At 43.9% G+C, this 17,429-nt stretch overlaps 1 protein-coding gene across 2 annotated transcripts in view; it reads right to left on the minus strand.

The window, feature by feature from the left end:
- Tsc22d1 (TSC22 domain family member 1) overlaps positions 1-17,429 on the minus strand; it is a 99,895-nt gene that overhangs the window by 15,719 nt on the left and 66,747 nt on the right. The window contains exon 1 of one of the 2 annotated variants that reach the window (XM_052190915.1): positions 12,134-12,253. The exons of the other annotated variant lie outside the window; for it this stretch is intronic. The gene's annotated coding sequence lies outside the window, so the exon portion shown is untranslated. Of the gene's footprint in view, positions 1-12,133; positions 12,254-17,429 lie in introns of those variants that run through there. 2 annotated transcript variants of the gene reach the window in all.

The following is a 17,429-nucleotide window of genomic DNA, read 5'->3' on the forward strand; positions in this document are numbered from 1 at the left end:
ATATTCTTAGAAATTAAAAACACCTGTTTGTCGGAGAAAAGTAAAATGTTGCGCGTTAATGCATAATTTTAATCTACATTTTAGATGCACTTCATAAGAACATTTAAAAATTGCTATCAGAGATCACTTAGCCTGACACGGTGGTATGTGTCTTTTTCTCAGTACTCAGGAAGCCTGCTAACAGGAGGACTGACGCCAAGAGCTGAAGCCAGCCTGAGCTACACAGTGAGACGTGTGTGTGTGTGTGTGTGTGTGTGTGTGTGTGTGTGATGACGAGCACCACTTGGTTATGTTTTATTCCTCTTTCATCTAAGTTAATCTGAACTCTTAACTGTAAAACCTCCAGTTGAACATTTACTCTGCCACCAAAGCAGGTCTGCGGAAGAGCAGCCCAGCTGAGCTGCAGGTCTGTGGTTGGCTGTACCAGGCTCCGAGCTGGACGTGAATGAGGCCTTATAAGTGGAAGGGGCCGAGCTGTCCACTGAAGCCCGTCCACACTTGGTCAGTGTAAACCAACCAACTGCTGAATCCCATCCCCGGGAAATTGTCTCCTCTGCAGACGGCATCTAACAGCCATTCTGATGTGTGGCTTCTGATTCGAGGATTTCAGATATTTTATATGACTATACACCTAAGGCCACATAAACCTCTCTCCAGGGTCGGGGCTGAAGTTTTCGAAGCCCTGACACAGGCTTTCCCTCCCAGCCCAAGTCAGAGCAGTGAGCAGCAGTCACGTTTTCGTATTCAACCAAACTAAGCCGAGCTAGCCACCAGGAGTCCCTGCCAGGTTTCACGGCCACCTACTCAACCTCCCCTCAGCCTACTGGCCTGGAGCCCCGCTTCTCTCTGGACTACGTCAGGAGCACCTGCCACCTCTGCCCACAATGCCCCCCCAGCCCCCCCACCCCCGCCTGTCATCGTGCTTTTAGTGCAGTATTTATATTGATCACTGGAGCTTGCAGCCGAAGTGAGCTGGTACCAGCTTGTATCTGCCCAGTGCTCCGGTTATAAGGCAGCTCTGTCAGCAGTTGGTCTCTGTGCCATTTTGTGCCTCTGTTGCCTTATTTGTACAGTGTGAAAAGTACCCTGTAAAGACCTTCCCTCAAGGTGAGAACGGCACACGCAACAGACTACAGCAGGAAGACAGGGAAGGAGGGAGCATCTGAGCCAGGCAGGGTGACGCAATCTTACTCCTCACCTTAAAGCCTTGGTCATCAGCTTTCTCCTGACCCATGCAGAAGATCTTGGCATATTAGTCACTTAACAGAGACACAATCTCTGCCTAATAAAAGGCTATGGCAGGGATAAGCCGGAGTGATGGTTCCCCACCGTGGCTGAACTTTACAATCAAGCAGGAAGCATTTATAAAACACAAATACTCCAACCTGACCCTCAGATTCCAATTTCCTGGCATGGGGTTGGCTTCCCAGGTGATTTCCGGGTGTGAAGCCACGCTAAACGGCTAAACAGGCTTCTGCTGGAGCTCAGTGGCTGGGGATGGGAGGGAAGCTTTATCCGAGGTAAGCCAGCCAGTCCTAGTGAGGAGACAGCAGTCCTACCCACAGGGTGACACCAAGGCTCTGAAAAGCAGAAAGGCGGTATGGCCACAGCTCTCCAAAACCTCCCCTCCTGCGCAGGCGCTGATGAGACGGTATCTTCTCTGTCTGGCAAGTCAGCAGAGGATGGAACCCCACTCTGCCTTCTGTGATCAGAGGACTCTGGCAGGGCCCATCTTGAGAGGCAACATACAGAGACCCTCCCTGGTGCCCAAGAATAAGAACAGTCACAAGCCAGGGACCCTGAATTCCAGTTCCACAGTCCCAGCGGGGAGACAGGCAGGAGGCAGCTGTGGCAGGGAAGGCCTGGCAGTGCCATCCCACAGGCAGAGGCTGGGCACAGGCAGTGAAATGTCCAGGGAGAGGTAGCCTACCATTGTTGGGTAAGGGCAGATTTTATCAACTGGCCACAGCTCTGGAGCTGAACAGTCTTGGGCCTGAGGTTGTTGTCAAGAAGATCAAAGCTCTGAAGGCACCCATCTGCGTCCGGGCTCCCTGCTGGATGGCCTGAGAACTCCAGTGGAATACCTGACCGCCCCGCCCCGCCCCGCCCCGCCAGGTGATGAGGGTTAAACCCGCTTTGACTTTCAAGGCTTACAAAGGCAGGTCCATCTGTGTCCAGATCTCACTGCTACACTCGTCTCTCCTGCTCCCTTCAAGTTTGGGAGACACCTCAAAGCTACAACTTGCTCCAACAGCGGGTTAGACCCGGGGGGTGGGGTCCCACCTGGGGTCCCACCCAGTCCACATACAACACAGCTAAGGAGGACTAGCAGAAGCCCCTCACAGGCAAAGAAGGAACGCTTCAGAAGGGGAGACAGTTCTGGTGGCTATCACGCACCCACCACTGGCTCTGCACCAGCATGATTCAGGGGAAGAAAAAATCCTCTCGTTCACCTGAGCCTCTGCCCCACGGCATGCGCTGAGGACTCCGATTCCCAGCACCCCAGTCTCCACCGCACCCTGATCTTCGTCACGCTACCCAGTGCTCACTTTACTGATCTGGTACAACATCTTTACTGTCTGACTTTTTACCCCTTTGGGTGTTTACTTTTGCTTCTGCACTGTCTCACTATTAGGAAACCTTTTTGTAACCGTTTGTCTCGCCCCCTTCCCAGTATCCTCCTCTGCTCTCCTGTCTTTTGTAGAACTCACTTCTCTCCTTCCCAGTCTCTCTGTTGTCTTTCTTACTCAGCGCCATCACCTCTACACTCACCCTGTGGAATTTCTACCTCCACAGTCCCATCTACGTTGACTTTGTGATTCTGTTTCACAGTCACTGGTAATGATTCACGGCTTGAAATCAATCCTCGCTGGGTGGTACTGACGATTTACCCTCAAGAGTGAACTGATCCTAAAAAGAGCCCCAAATAGCACCGAGAGCTATCCTCACCAACAGATGTGCAAGCCCCACCTCAGGGTAAGCAGAGGAATGTGACGTCTCCAGCAGACCCAGCCACTGACCGCAAAGCTATGGGACTGGGTAAAACCGAGGGTGAAGACTTCAACACTATTTGTAAAAAATGTGAGAGGACACCCCCCTCCCACAGCAGACAAATGAAAGTAATAAATCATTTCAGGACCTGAAGAAGAAAGCCAGAAACACAGATAAGAAAGTGGCTAAGTGAATGAGGAAAACAGCAACTTAAGAACCGGAAACCAAAATCAGCATCATGTAACACAAATTCAGCCAAGAAACAAAAATTTTGAAGGATAAAAAAAGAAATGGGGGAACGAAAAAGTCAATGAATCAAATAAAAAGCCAACAGATGAACCAACAGACAAAGGTTACCAGTAAATACTTCATTCATACATCAATGAAGAGGAGGGGTACAGTCATGAGTTCCAAGAACTCCGATAAGATCAAGAGAACTCGTCTAGGAACTCATGGGATAGAAGAAGAAGCTGGGAGAAAAGCTAAAGGTACAGAAATCCACCCAATAAAATTCCAGGCATTTTTGAAATCTGCAAAAATGAACAGGAATCTAAGCCACAGAGGAATTCAAAATCCTAAACAGACATGACCAAAAATGAGGCCCCCATCACTCCCCAGCGAAGATGCCAAAAGCACAAAACTAAGAAACGGTATGGAAAACCAACAAATCAACTGACCAGATCATCTCACTTGGGAAATTAACAAACTTTTATCCTGCCTAACAAAGGGAAAGAAAAGACCGAAACTAACAGCAGGGATAAAAATTCTAAGAAATTCAAATGGAATGCAAATGAGCATTAGTATTTTGAAAATTAAAACAAACAAACCAGTCAAAAATCTATAGGAAAGAAATTGAGATCCTTAAGTATGGAGAGCCTTCCAGAAATCAAATCAAGACGACATCAACAAGTTAAACATGGTTCTGAGATAGTGATAGACAGTCCAGGGTTGGGTGTTCTCACTTGCTTTTACCAATTTTAATAAATTGGGAGCCAGCTGTGGGCCCTCACACGGTTCCATCACCAGGTGGAAGTCACTTGACTACATTACAAGGCAACACTACCAAGCTGGTTCTGAGAAGCCACTACTATTTTGCTACCAAAACCAGATAAGGATGAGGACACACAAGCTCTCATAAATACACACACACACACACACACACACACACACACCACAGTAGTCACACCACACACACTACTCATACACACACCAATAATCCAGATGAACAATGGTACACAAAAACATTTAGTAAAGTACCTGTAAACCAATTTCTAGAAAACAGTAAGACCATATATACCACAACCACAAAGGTTTCATTTTAGGGAATGCAGACATCAACATATGCAAATCAACGAAGGAACTAACCACTTCCTCCACGGAAAGGACAACACTTTGTCCTTTCTGGAGTAGATACTCTGGTTATGGGATTTGCCTTTCCTGCATGTAATGCTTCTGCCAAAACTACCATCCCAGGACTCACGGCATCCCTTCCCTATCCACCATCATGGTATGCTACACAGTATTGCTTCTGACCAAGGGACTCACTTCACAGCCAGAGAAGTGCCGCAGTGGGCTCACAGGTCTCCCCATGTTCCCACCACCCTGAAGCAGCTGGCCTGACAGAAAGATGGGATGGACTTTGGAAGACACAGTTACAGTGCCAATTAGGTGACAGCAGCTACAACCAACTAGTCTCGGCAAAGCCGGCAGAAGCACATACTGGAGAAAACGCAAAGGCTTTTAATAGAAGATTTTGGAAGAATTAGGATATCCACATGAAAAAGAATTAAATCAATCCCTAACTCCAGCCCTGTTCTCCCCACCGCTTCTTGTACACACATGTACACACACACACACACACACACACACACACACACACACCAATTCAGAAGTGGTAGATGACTTCAGTTGTATGACTTGAAACTCTGATTCTGTTACACAAAGCCACAGGGAACATAGCTGTAGATACGAGAATAGACAGGCAAGGACTTTCTGAAGAGAATTCAATTAGCGCAGAAAGCAATCCAGTTTGCTCAGTACATGTATGAAATTAAAAAATTTCTACACACTGAAGGATACAACCACAAAATTGGCTTTTGCTTAAAAAAGCCCCCCCCCCCCCCCCCCCCCCCCGGCAAATAACAACAAATTCTAGTTAACATTCTTTTTCTTAACCTCCCCTGGCAAGCCCTGTCACCACCCTGATGCATCCTTATACAGCAAGGCTTCTATATCAACATTATCCCGTGCTCACCAGGGGACGCAGGGGAGTGCCTGTGTATTCTTGCAGCCTGGTTTGCTATAGGCCCAACAGCAACTGTGGACAGCCTACAGGACAACACTGCAGCCTGAAGCCAGTGACACACAGTCTGCACCCAGCTCAACTTCCTTTTCAGACATTCAACAACAATTCATCCTAACAAAATCCACTCATAAAAACAAGAGGTAAGTGGATTTTAAGCTATATTTAAGATAACAAAAATTACTTAAGGTGTAGGCTAATTCATTGAGCCCTTAAAATAAGATACTAGGAAATTTAGAAGTAAATATTCAGATTCCCTACAATCTCAGATGAGCTACCTTGTTGGATAACATGTTCTAAACATAGCTATGCTCCCGGATCTGATTCCTTCTGGTTAGTTTCAGAGTGTAAAGTTAGTTATACAAAGCTCTGCCCTAAAGGCCCCAAGATTTTAGGCTAAGTCTAAAGTTAGTCTATGGATATATAGGGTTAGGGTTAGGGGTTAGGGTTAGGGTTAGGAACCCTAACCCCTAACCCCTAACCCTAACCCTAACCCTAACCCTAGAATATATATATATTCTACTATATCAGGAAAACTATATATAATCTACTAAGGCATTGGGCCAATTACTCAAAAGCACATAATACCTAGCTAAAAGGAAAATGTTTACATTTTATAGCTATGAGATAAAGCTATCCAGATATTTTAAGCACCTAAAATATTTACACACCTGCCCACCACAAGGTTAAGAGTCCTGCTACTGGGGAGAGCAGAGAAGAGAGACTCAAGCGTCCATGGTCAGGTGAAAGGTAGCTCACGCAAATGGCTGGTGGCTTCTCTACACAGTGTGTATGAAAAGTGCCTGTCACCCAAGGAGGGGACAGGGCAGCTAGGGGGAGACTCTTCCTGACTTGATAACTACTATAGCCACGTGTAAAAGTCATAGCAGAGCCAGTGTTGGGACATTACAGAGACCCAGAAAAGCACAGGATTGCCTTCAGTCAGTACCTTAGCCACTGATTATTTGGCACTATCCACAGATGAAACCATAGATAGGATCTTAAACTTGGGCCAGTCAATTCTATGCATTACATTTTTTTCTTTTAGAATTACTTATTTACTTTATTTATATGAGTACACTGTCTTCAGACACACCAGAAGAGGGCATTGGGTCCCATTACAGATGGTTGTGAGCCACCATGTGGTTGCTGGGAATTGAACTCAGGACCTCTGGAAGAGCAGTCAGCACTCTTAACTGCTGAGCCATCTCTCCAGCCCCTATATATTACATTTTTAAAAGACTGGAAAAACATGCAAACACCTGACGGAGGAAACAAAGTCAGTAGACAACATGGCTACCACAGACTCACAAAACCACCACAGACCCGGAAGCACATAAGAGAAAAGCCTTGGTGAACACTAATGTTCTGGTCCAGGTGATGGACGGCTTACCCAGTGCTGCATCACCAGAACCACAGCTGATGGCTGGACAGGCAGTCAATACGAGCCACACGCCTGTACTCAGTGTCATCTCCTCCACACCAATTGACTACAGAGGCTCAGGAACTGCAGGGAAAATCCCTGAACATGCTTCAGATTAGACCTTAAATCTCCAGGATGATTCTCCATGTACCGTGGTGTGCCACTTTGTCACAGTGGCCTGTGATAAATAAAACCCAAGTCTTCATAGTGCCTTCACCCCCTCAACCAAAGTTACAAAATTCCTGAGAGAAAGCAGGGATGGCCTGCCACTGTGTGCTATTTAATTTTGCAGAAAGCAGCCATGTTCTACCACAAGAGAGACCAGTACTTGGCATTATTCAGTTCATCATTAACAGGAAAACAAATGCAAATTAAAAATAAAAATTAAAAAAGCAAGGTGGTGTCAGGCAGCGTTTACACGCCCAGGTCCACGCCCTTACCAGGGCCTCCCCTCTATCCCTTCCCTCCCCTCTATCCCTTACTGACCCATGTTAGTCTGTAGTCTGTGCAGTCACTGCTATCTAGAAGGTTCCCTGATAACAACCAGGCTACATTTTACTGTTTAAGACACCAGGATGGCCTGGGATGAGGCTTAGAGAACACTCCATCATAAAAGTTAAAATGTAAAGCTCTGGTATATAAAATGTTTAACATTTAACCATATAGAAAAACTTAGATTTCTGCATAACCAAGAGCTTGCTCTGCACTGGGCCAAAGGAACCGACAAACATACAAGCCTGCCACCTTGTGGAACACATTCAGAATTGCAACCTCTGAGCTAAATGCACTAAACTATGCTAAATACATATAAAATATACTAAAAAACAGTAATCAGGATAACATATCTAACCCTTTGATGATGAGGGTTAGAGGAGGATCTTGTGAGAACGTGGGTTGTCAGGTTACAGAAACGCAGGAAGCCAACACATCAGACCTCGCTTCCGATGCTCTGGGCCAGGTCCTTTCCTGGTTCCCTAGAGCAGCCTGTGTGTCCGCCTTGGGGAGGAAGCAATCCTACGTCCTAATGGACTGACAAACTCTTAGGATAGTGCTAATGTACTTCCTGCTTCCAAGGACTTAAGTTATCAAACCTGGACAGGATGGACAAAAGCTACAGAGACAAAAATGGAGAATCTGTTAAAAAGGTTCTTGAAAAGCTCCTTCTTTTGGCAAATATTTTTTCCCTTTTCTGCTGATCATAATTTTCAAGTGTTTTTCTTTGCTCTGTTTTGTTCTTCACAAACAAACAACTTGTAAGGAGAGAAGCAAAAGAGATTAGTTTTTTTTTTCTGCTCTATAATACCATCTAAAGGAAGCTCAAACATTGGCTGTCTCCTTAGAGAGAAGCAAACAGAGATCATTACATCTTCTTCTGCTTTAGAATACCATCTGGAGGAAGCTCCTTTATCCCTCGTCTGAGAAAAGCTTTGCTTTCTGCTTGTGAGTCCAGCATTTCTCACCCTGAGCCAGCATTTCTCATGAGTCAGCATTTCTCACGATGAGTCAGCATTTCTCGAAATGAGTCAGTTATTTCTCACCCTGACTCAGCATCTCTCCCCACCTTCATGTCCAGACCCTCAGCACCTCAGTACCAATAGCATACAATGGTATCTCTGGTGTCTCTTTCCCATGCACACATGCAAACATCTAAGCACTAGGTCTCAAGCATGAAAACATAAGGAGCCACAGTTACCCTCCAAACTGGCTTTGCATGGAGCCAGGGGAGACTCTTGGTAATCTGAACAGGGCTGGAGAGATGGTTCAGTGGTTAAGACCACTGACTGCTCTTCCAAAGGTCGTGAGTTCAAATCCCAGCAACCACATGGTCACCCAGTCATCTGTGACAAGATCTGATGCCCTACTCCGGGGTGTCTGAAGACAGCTACAGTATGCTTACATATAATAAAGAAATAAATCTTTAAAAAAAAAAAAAGAACTTCAGAACAAGTTTGATCCACACTGAATCAGAGGCAGGAAACTGTTTTGAGCCTTGCACTTTTTGTCTCCTTATACCATTCCAAATCATTTCCCAAATAAGTTACATATTTAATTATACAACTTTGTGAAGAGTTTGTGTTTACAGTTCAAAGCCTGCAACTACAGAGAGAGTGCCTTCAAAAGTTAAAAAAGCAGGCCAGGTAGTGATGGCTCACGCCTGTAATCCCAGCACGCCTGTAATCCGAGCACGTCTGTAATCCCAGCACTTGGGAGGCAGAACAGGCCTGGTCTACAGAGTGAATTCCAGGACAGCCAGGGCTACACAGAGAAACACCAAAACAATTAAAAAAAAATGTTCAGAAAATTAAAAGATAAAAAAAGCACAGGACAAAATTTTATCAGGGATGGTGATTATGCATATGACTCCTTCTGGTGCTCCCTTTCTTTAAAGTAAACTGACCAGATTACCTAGCCAACAGGAGAACTCTGGATACAGTAAGCACAGCTATGTATAAAAACTGAAAGCAGAGAACTTCCTCAGCCAGCCGTGAGCGGCAGACCTCTAGCCCCACTGTGCCAACTGGGCGTCATGATTTAAACCCTCCCATCACCATCTAAAATGTCTGACCCAGCCTTCCAACTTTGATTAAAATAGGAGACCAAAAAAAAAAAACAAAGCACTGCTTTTCTTGAGTTTCCCCGCCTCTGAAACAAGATAGCACATTCTTCTGTAAACAATTTTACTCAGCAGTGCTCTGAGACTTAAAGTGTCCAAAGAAGAAAAGATTTCAGTTTAAAACTTAGACGTGTTCATCAACCATGACACCCCAGACCTTGGATGTATTGCTATAAAATGACATGAATTATATATACTATAATTGTCATTTTTTTATCCTTCATCCAATGTCTTGGGTAGACATTTACTACAGACTTAAATTTTCTTCTATATGCCAAATGTCCCATTAAATAAATTCTCATTAAATCTTTAATAAATGTTACTTCAAAAGGTTTGTTCTAGCCGGGCAGTGGTGGCGCACGCCTGTAATCCCAGCACTCTGGGAGGCAGAGGCAGGTGGATCTCTGAGTTCGAGGCCAGCCTGGTCTACAGAGTGAGTTCCAGGACAGCCAGGGCTATGCAGAGAAACCCTGTCTCAAAAAAACAAAAAACAAAACAACAACAACAAAAAAGAAGGTTTATTCTAGTTAATTCAGTAAATAGTTATTGATCATGCTTTATTTACGCTACAAAGCACAAAACGTTCACATTCTGTAATGAGAAACTAGGAACCTGTCTACGTAGCCCCCGTAAGCAAGTTTCTTGACTTCTATTTCTTCACTTCAAAATAAAGATAAAAATATTTGTCTTCTCTGCCTCATGAGTTATGAATGGCTCAGATGAGAAAACACTTGTAAAATGACTAGTACAATATTAATTTTCAATATCAATTGTCAGAGGTGTCATATTATAAAACAGGGAAGCACAAAGGCTAGTTAGAATGGAGATATTTGTGAATCATAAGCTCTAGTAGTGTCATTTTAGTATCACAGAGAGAGGGCTCAGTGGGTAAGGGCACTCGCCACCAGCCCTTATAACCTGAGTCCAAGTCCCCAAACCAACATGGTGGGAAGAGAGCCTTCCTTCATTCCCTAAGTTACCCTCTGACTTCCATATGTGAGCTATGCTCCTCCCCCTGCCCAGTAAGTAAACGGTAAAAACTGACTAGTTTTTTGTAAGTCTAAAATCCTAGCTGTATATTAAAAGTGACAACTAAAATGTAAATTAATGATATTTAACAAAACAGCCTTTTCATCTGTCTCCACAGCACCAAGCAGCAATTCTGGCATTGGCAACTCCAGACATAATGTAATAGGTATCGATATTCAATTTAATATGAATATCGATTTTGATCGATAATATGAATAATCTTTTACTCAAACTGATGCTATTCTGTGGCTGTTGTTTTTAAGACAATGCCTCATATAGTTCAGGCTTGAAATCCATATACAGCTGATCTTTCCTGAGCCTCCTGCTTCAACTTCCTGACAGCTGAGATGGCAGCTACCAGGCCTATCCTGAGGAGTTCTTAATCTGAAGGATTAAGATAAACTACTTTGGAGTGTTTTTAAACTTATTTAGAAGTATAGAGTTACGTATGTATGCCTACTGACATTAAACCCATGTAAGTGACTAGCACAGTACACTGTTTATTACCAGCCTTTGCCATCTTCGGGGGACTGGTTCAAGGATACGCCACTCTCTAGCAGATACCAAAAATCAGAGTACTCTAGCCCTTTAGATACATGCTCTGTGCATAACCTTCCGTACACTTTAACCAATTGTAGATTATATGAACATGAAACACATTGAAAATGATACATGAATAGCTGTGAACTATTTAGGGGACAGTGACAAGGAAAGAGTCTGGGCCTGCTTCCTTCAGTGACATTTTTGAGGGGAGATTGGATGAATCCAAAGAAGCCACAGACACAGAAGCTTAATCTACATAATCCTTAAGTTACTAATAAAGTCAGCTGCCTCTAAACAGCATCACAGAAAGCTTGAACATTCCCAAATAACTTTACAAGCATACTGAAGCATCTATTCCTAAACATTCCTAGCAAGAATGGCTAATATCATTTTCTAAATATGGATGTTAAGCTAATATTTTCTGACCAAAAAAAAAAAAAAAAAAACCAGGCTCAGTATAAGCCTCTTATGTAAATACAGTACTTGTGCATGAAATTCTCAAAAAATGTTAATAAAAGAAAAAACAAATGCTAAATCATTTATAGTATTAATGATTCAAAATGGTTTCGGCTCTGGTATCAAAGTTAAGAGCTAATCGTGTTATCTTACTCAGTTTCCCCCCTTATTTTATATATATTTTTTAAAGCTAGGGTCTCATTCTGGGTGTGGTGGCACACGCCTTTTAGTCAAAGTGCTAGGGATTTAGAGGCAGGTGGGTCTCTGTTAATCTGAGGCCAAGCTGGTTTACATAGCAGGGGGAGCTAGCCGGTAAGAGACCCTGTCTTTAACAAAACAAAACAAAACAAAATTTAAAAAAAAAAGGGATGGAAGGAGGGGAAGGAAGGAGGGAGGGTCTCACTGCAGGGCGCTTGCTGGTTGGGAACTCTGTAGAAAAAGCTGTCCACCACTCCCTATCCTTCCGCCCCTGCCTCCAAGCTGTTGGGCTCACTAGTACCATCAAGCTAGGCTTTAGAAAGAATCTCATAGAATTTATCTGTCAACTGAAGCAAAAGACTCCTCTTGTCACCATCGCCACCCAGTGCTCCAAGTATTTTTCCAGTTAGCTCTCAAGATTTCCTAAGAAAAAGAAAACAAAATGGCTGAACAGGACTTAATGCCAACCTCCAAGAGGGCAGAAGCCAACTGCCTTTCCAGGGAAAAATTAGTGTGTGTGTGTGTGTGGGGGGGGGGAGACAGTTCATCCCTTATTAGAGCCACAGCTGGTACTCACAGCGCTCTGATCTCTAGATCACAGTACAGGTTTCATGTGTAGACACAGTGGTGGCCGTCCTCCAAGCCTGCCTCTGCCCCCGCTCCCCCCACCAGGTCCAACTGACACTCCTGGGGGGACCAACAAGTGCTTCAGATGGAAGTTCTCAAGTTCCATCTGACCCTCGAGGCAGTTTCTACTTAAAGGGGAAGTGACCTAATTTGTGTATGATGGCACACTATTACAGAAAGAGCACAAAATGCTGGGATTCATGGTTAGAGGCATTTGGCCCATTTCACAGGGTAAAGGGGCACAGGAGATTGGCACGGGGCTTTCTGAAGTTAACAACCATTATGACCTCTGTGAACCATATCTACCCAACCCAAGACCTTGGAGAGATTCAGTGGGAGTTTCCGCAGGCTTTGAAACGTGATTGTATGGTGAGAGGAAAACTAGCAGTAAACAACAAAAGGATTTGGGGATGAAAAAAATATAACAGGGAAGGAGGGAGGAGAAAAGATGAGGAGGGAAGGAAGATGGGAAGGAAGGAAGAAGTGAAGAGGGAGGAGGATAGGAGGGAAGGAAGGGAGGGAGGATGGAGGATGGAGGAAGGAGGACAGAGGAGGGAGAAGGGGAGGAAGGAGGAGAGAGGGGAGGTGAGAAGGGGGTAAAGAAGGAAGGAGGGAAAAGGAGGGAAGAATGGAGACGGAAAGGAGGAAAGAGCTGACAGGAAGACGTAAAGGAGAAGTTGAGGGGAGGAGGGAGGGGAGGACGGAAGGGAGGCAGAAGAGGAAAGAATGGAGGAGAGAAGGAGAGAGGAGGGAAAAGGACCCAGTGTCCCGAATTAGCAGATGATGACAACTGCCACCAGAACACAGATCATACAGCCACTGGAAATTAATATTCTAATAAAACTTGAGGGCACAACAGATTTAGAGTTTTCAAAACTCAACCACAATGTGATCACTGGTGTAACTGGAAACAAGGCATCAAGGTCTACCCAGCTTCCCACTTCAGCACCTAGAGAAGCTATATGCAAACTGTGAAGCCACGGGTGCAACTTCTTTCCAAGAACCCAAGGACAAAAGCATCAGAATCGTGTCAGGAAATAGAAGTGTTAGTTCTGTGTCGACAAAGTATAAAATATAGTATACCTAGGTAACTACTAAAGTTGACTTTCTTTTGTTGATTACCTAAAAATTAGCAATACGCCAAAGGAATGATGGTGTGCCCTAGTTTTTTACTTTTATATTTTAATTGTGTGTTTGGTGTGTGTGTTTGTGGTATGTGTGTGCACAGTATAAGTGTGTGTGAGCACAGTATGTGGGGGGGCATATGTGTATGCGGTGTGCTCCCTGTGTGTGTCGTGGGGAGGACAGACATCGCCACTACCTGTTTTCCCACCACTCTCCGCCTTATTTTTTGAGACAGGGTCACTGAGCCTGGGGCTCCCTGTTTTGGATCTGGTCATCTCCACCCTCCCGTTCCCCCAGCTGAGCTCTGCCCCACTCATCTGCCCCCCCTTCACGTGGGTGCTGGGAAGCTCAACTCAGGTTCTAGTGTCTGTGTAACAAGCTCTGTGCTATCTCCTTGCTACTTATTACAAGAGTATCCATAACTTCATGACCTGACACATCGATTATTATGAATAAATGCTTTTGGTGGTACTGCATACCTATAGAACCAAACACTTGGGAGATTGGGATGGGGGGACCATAAGTTCTAGGCCGCCTAGGCTACAGTGAGACCCACTAAAGAAAACACACACATGAAAAAAAAGACGCCTACTCGGAGATAATCCTTCATTTTAAAAACACAGCCAATGAGAAAATATAATCATTTAATAGTTAATAATTAAGGCTAGCATAAAAATCAACATTTTTACATTTTCCTAAATGTATCTTACTAAGAAATTAATCGTCATTGGCTGATCAACGTTAAAAAGTTAAGATCATTCTATGTATTTTCCCTAGGTGGAGGATAAAAATATCGCTGCAAAATGTAAAAATCTATTGTTTTATTCTTAAAATACTAGACAGTCCCTCATGTATACTAATGGCTTCTGTGCACTTCTGGACAGCAAACATAACTGTGCTTGCAACCCGTGCCGTGCCTTGCTGACTTTTTCTAGTCAGCTGTTCAGCTCATGTTGGAATCACAACTGAGGTGTGTGGCTGAAGGGAGCCTTTCAGGGACGGGCTAGCCGAGTCTCCCTGCCAGAAGCCCCTATAGCCCCAAATGCCACTCCCAGTAAAACGGACCCTCCCGTCGAATCATGTCATGAGTCCTTCCTCTTCCCGACATCCCCCATACTTTACAAATGCTCCACAGGGAACGAGTGTGAGACTGTTTCACTTTGCACTTCCACTTCAAATGCTTTCTAAAGAAAAGAAGACACGTGACATATGAACACAACTGACCTTGTTTCAAACATCACCAAAGTACCTAACACATACGGTGTTTACGTCACAGACTAGGATCGTAAAGTTCAAAAGCACAAAGGAATAATTTTTGAGCCAGGCTTCAAAGCTGTTTTTTTTTTCCTGGCATTTTTAGCACATGCCAGTTCTTCATATAAGGAAAAGATTTAGATGCCCAGGGACAGACAGAAGCAGGGAAAGTACGGACATCACAGGAGGAGACCTTGGGAAGGAAGAGTCCAGGAAAGGCTGTCAAAGGAATATGAAGGAGGCCAGATGACTGAAGAAGCAATGGACATACACACAGACAGACAGACACACACAGGCACACAAATACATAGACATACAAACACAGACACACACAGGCACACAGACATACAAACACAGACATACACAGAGACACACACACAAAGACACACAAACACATAGACATACACAGACACACAGACACACACACAGATACATAAACACAGACATAGAAACAGATACACACACACACACACACACACACACACGGACACCCACACACAGACGCACACACAAAGACACACAAACACTGAGATACACACCACACAAACACACAGATACATGCACACACATACACATACACAGAAACACATGCATAGACACATACACACAAAAACAGAGATATACATACAGAGACACACAGACACAGAGACACACATACAAAGACACACACATAAACACACACAGACACATAGATACATACATATAAACATACAGACACACACACAGACACAAACATACACACACATACACACCCCTACTCACCCGATAAGGAGCCTGTGACAGACAAAAGTATGGAGACCATTAAAATCAAAGTTGGCGAGCCAATGAGTCTTACTGGGGTTATTAACAGGAATATGGGTGAGGGGTTACTTACTGGAGGAGAAATGACCCAGACACAGCACAAGAGACGAAGGCAGGCAAGAGGTGATACATTCTTAGTAAGTAAAGCCCCAGAGAGCACGAGGGAATTACCTGCTTATAACTCCACATACAAGCTCAGCTATTCAGTATGGCTGTGATCTGCTCCTTTGTTTGCTTTTCTGTCCATCCATCCAAACAGCCAAAGGCATCTACTCTGCCCAGGGACCACCCTGGGGCCCATCTTTTACTCTCCCACTCCCTGGCTCTTCCTCTCACAATGGAGACTGGAAACATTCACACCCTCAGTCTATGAGGCCTGCGAAAAATGTGTGTCTAATAATCTATGAGTAGGTTTATATTGTTTATATCCTCCTAGAAGGCCCAATGGGCTACACTATCAAAAATGTGCTAACTGTGGGAGTGGGGCACACAGTGTAAGAAGCAAGCTTTCCTGGACCCTCTCTAGACACTCTGGTACTAGTTACTTAGTGATCACATATGTGTGCTACTAGAGCTATCCAAACTGAAAAAGGAACAACCCTGTGCTGTTTAAACCCTGTATCTCATGCACACCCCGTGTCCATGTGAAACTTCTTTATACCTGTATCAAACTCTGGTCATCCCTCAAACATAAAATGAGGCTTAAAATCTCATGCTAATATAACCAACGAATAAAAACAAAATCACAGAAACATGTTAGAACATTTAAAGAATGCAATTAAAAGACAGACTGTTTCTACTGTTGGTAGATTTTCTCCTTAAAACGGCTCACAAAGTCAGGCTTCAGAGACCTGCAGTTCACTATTAGACAGAGCCCAGACAGATGTTCAGCCAGGATTCTCTACTCTGTCAAACCGTCTTTGAAAGGATGTGAAAAACCAGACGGCAAACATTCTGCATGTTTATAATCTTAAGGTGCACACTTTAGGACAAGCATTCTAGGTCTCACTGTAAGAGAGGGATCAGCGACTGTGATTAGGATAGATTTACTGAGATGTTGAGTTCAGTTTGGCATGAAAGAACTAATACAAACATAAATGATGACAGTAAGTTATAGCAGCTAACATCTATGGTGTGCCTAGAGAAACACCACACAGGCTGTGTACCGTAGCACAAGCCTACAATCCCAGGACTTGGGAGATGGAGGTAGGAGGAACAGGAGTTCAAGGCTTCCCTCTATCATGTAGCAAGTTTGTGGCCAGTCCTGAGACCCTATCTAAAACCACAAAAATGTGAAGTGCCAGACATTCAGCTAAATACTTTCGATACATTTTATTTATACTTCATAATGATCATAATAAACAGGTAATGTGAGAATGGATACAATATTAATAATGACAATAAACTACAGCAATTATTATTGCTGGTTTCCTTTTTTATTTCCCATTGAAAAACCAAGGCCCAGAGAAATGAAGGCACTTAAGTCTCAAGACCACAAACGGAACATTTGGGAAAGCCACAGTCTCTACTTGGCAGGGGGAGCTGACTCAGTGGGTCAAGACACACAGCCACACAAGCCTGAAGATCTGAACATTACCTGGAAGCCATGATGGAGAGGAAGAACAGACTCCCACAACCTAATAACTCCACACACCATGATAGTAAATAAAATCAAGAAACGCAGGGGTCCAACTTATTCTCTTACTTAATGTATGAAAATATTTTTATATATCCTTTATATTAAGAAATTAAATTCTGCTGGGCTGGAGAGATGGCTCAGTGATTAAGAGCACTGACTGCTCTTCCAAAGGTCCTGAGTTCAAGTCCCAAAGACCACATAGTAGCCACAACCATCTGTAATGAGATCCGATGCCCTCCTCTGGTATATCTGAGAACAGCAACAGTGTACGCACATAAAATAAAAAAGAAATTAAATTCCCAAACAATAAAATAGCAACTAAAATTTTAGATACAGCTTCCCCCATAATCCCTGTGCACTCAATACTGGGCAACCTGTATACCCAGTTAACAAACAACACAGAAACACACTCATAATGTTTTCATAT

The sequence above is a fragment of the Apodemus sylvaticus genome, chromosome 8, assembly GCF_947179515.1.
Source record: "Apodemus sylvaticus chromosome 8, mApoSyl1.1, whole genome shotgun sequence".
Classification (NCBI taxonomy): Eukaryota; Metazoa; Chordata; class Mammalia; order Rodentia; family Muridae; genus Apodemus; species Apodemus sylvaticus.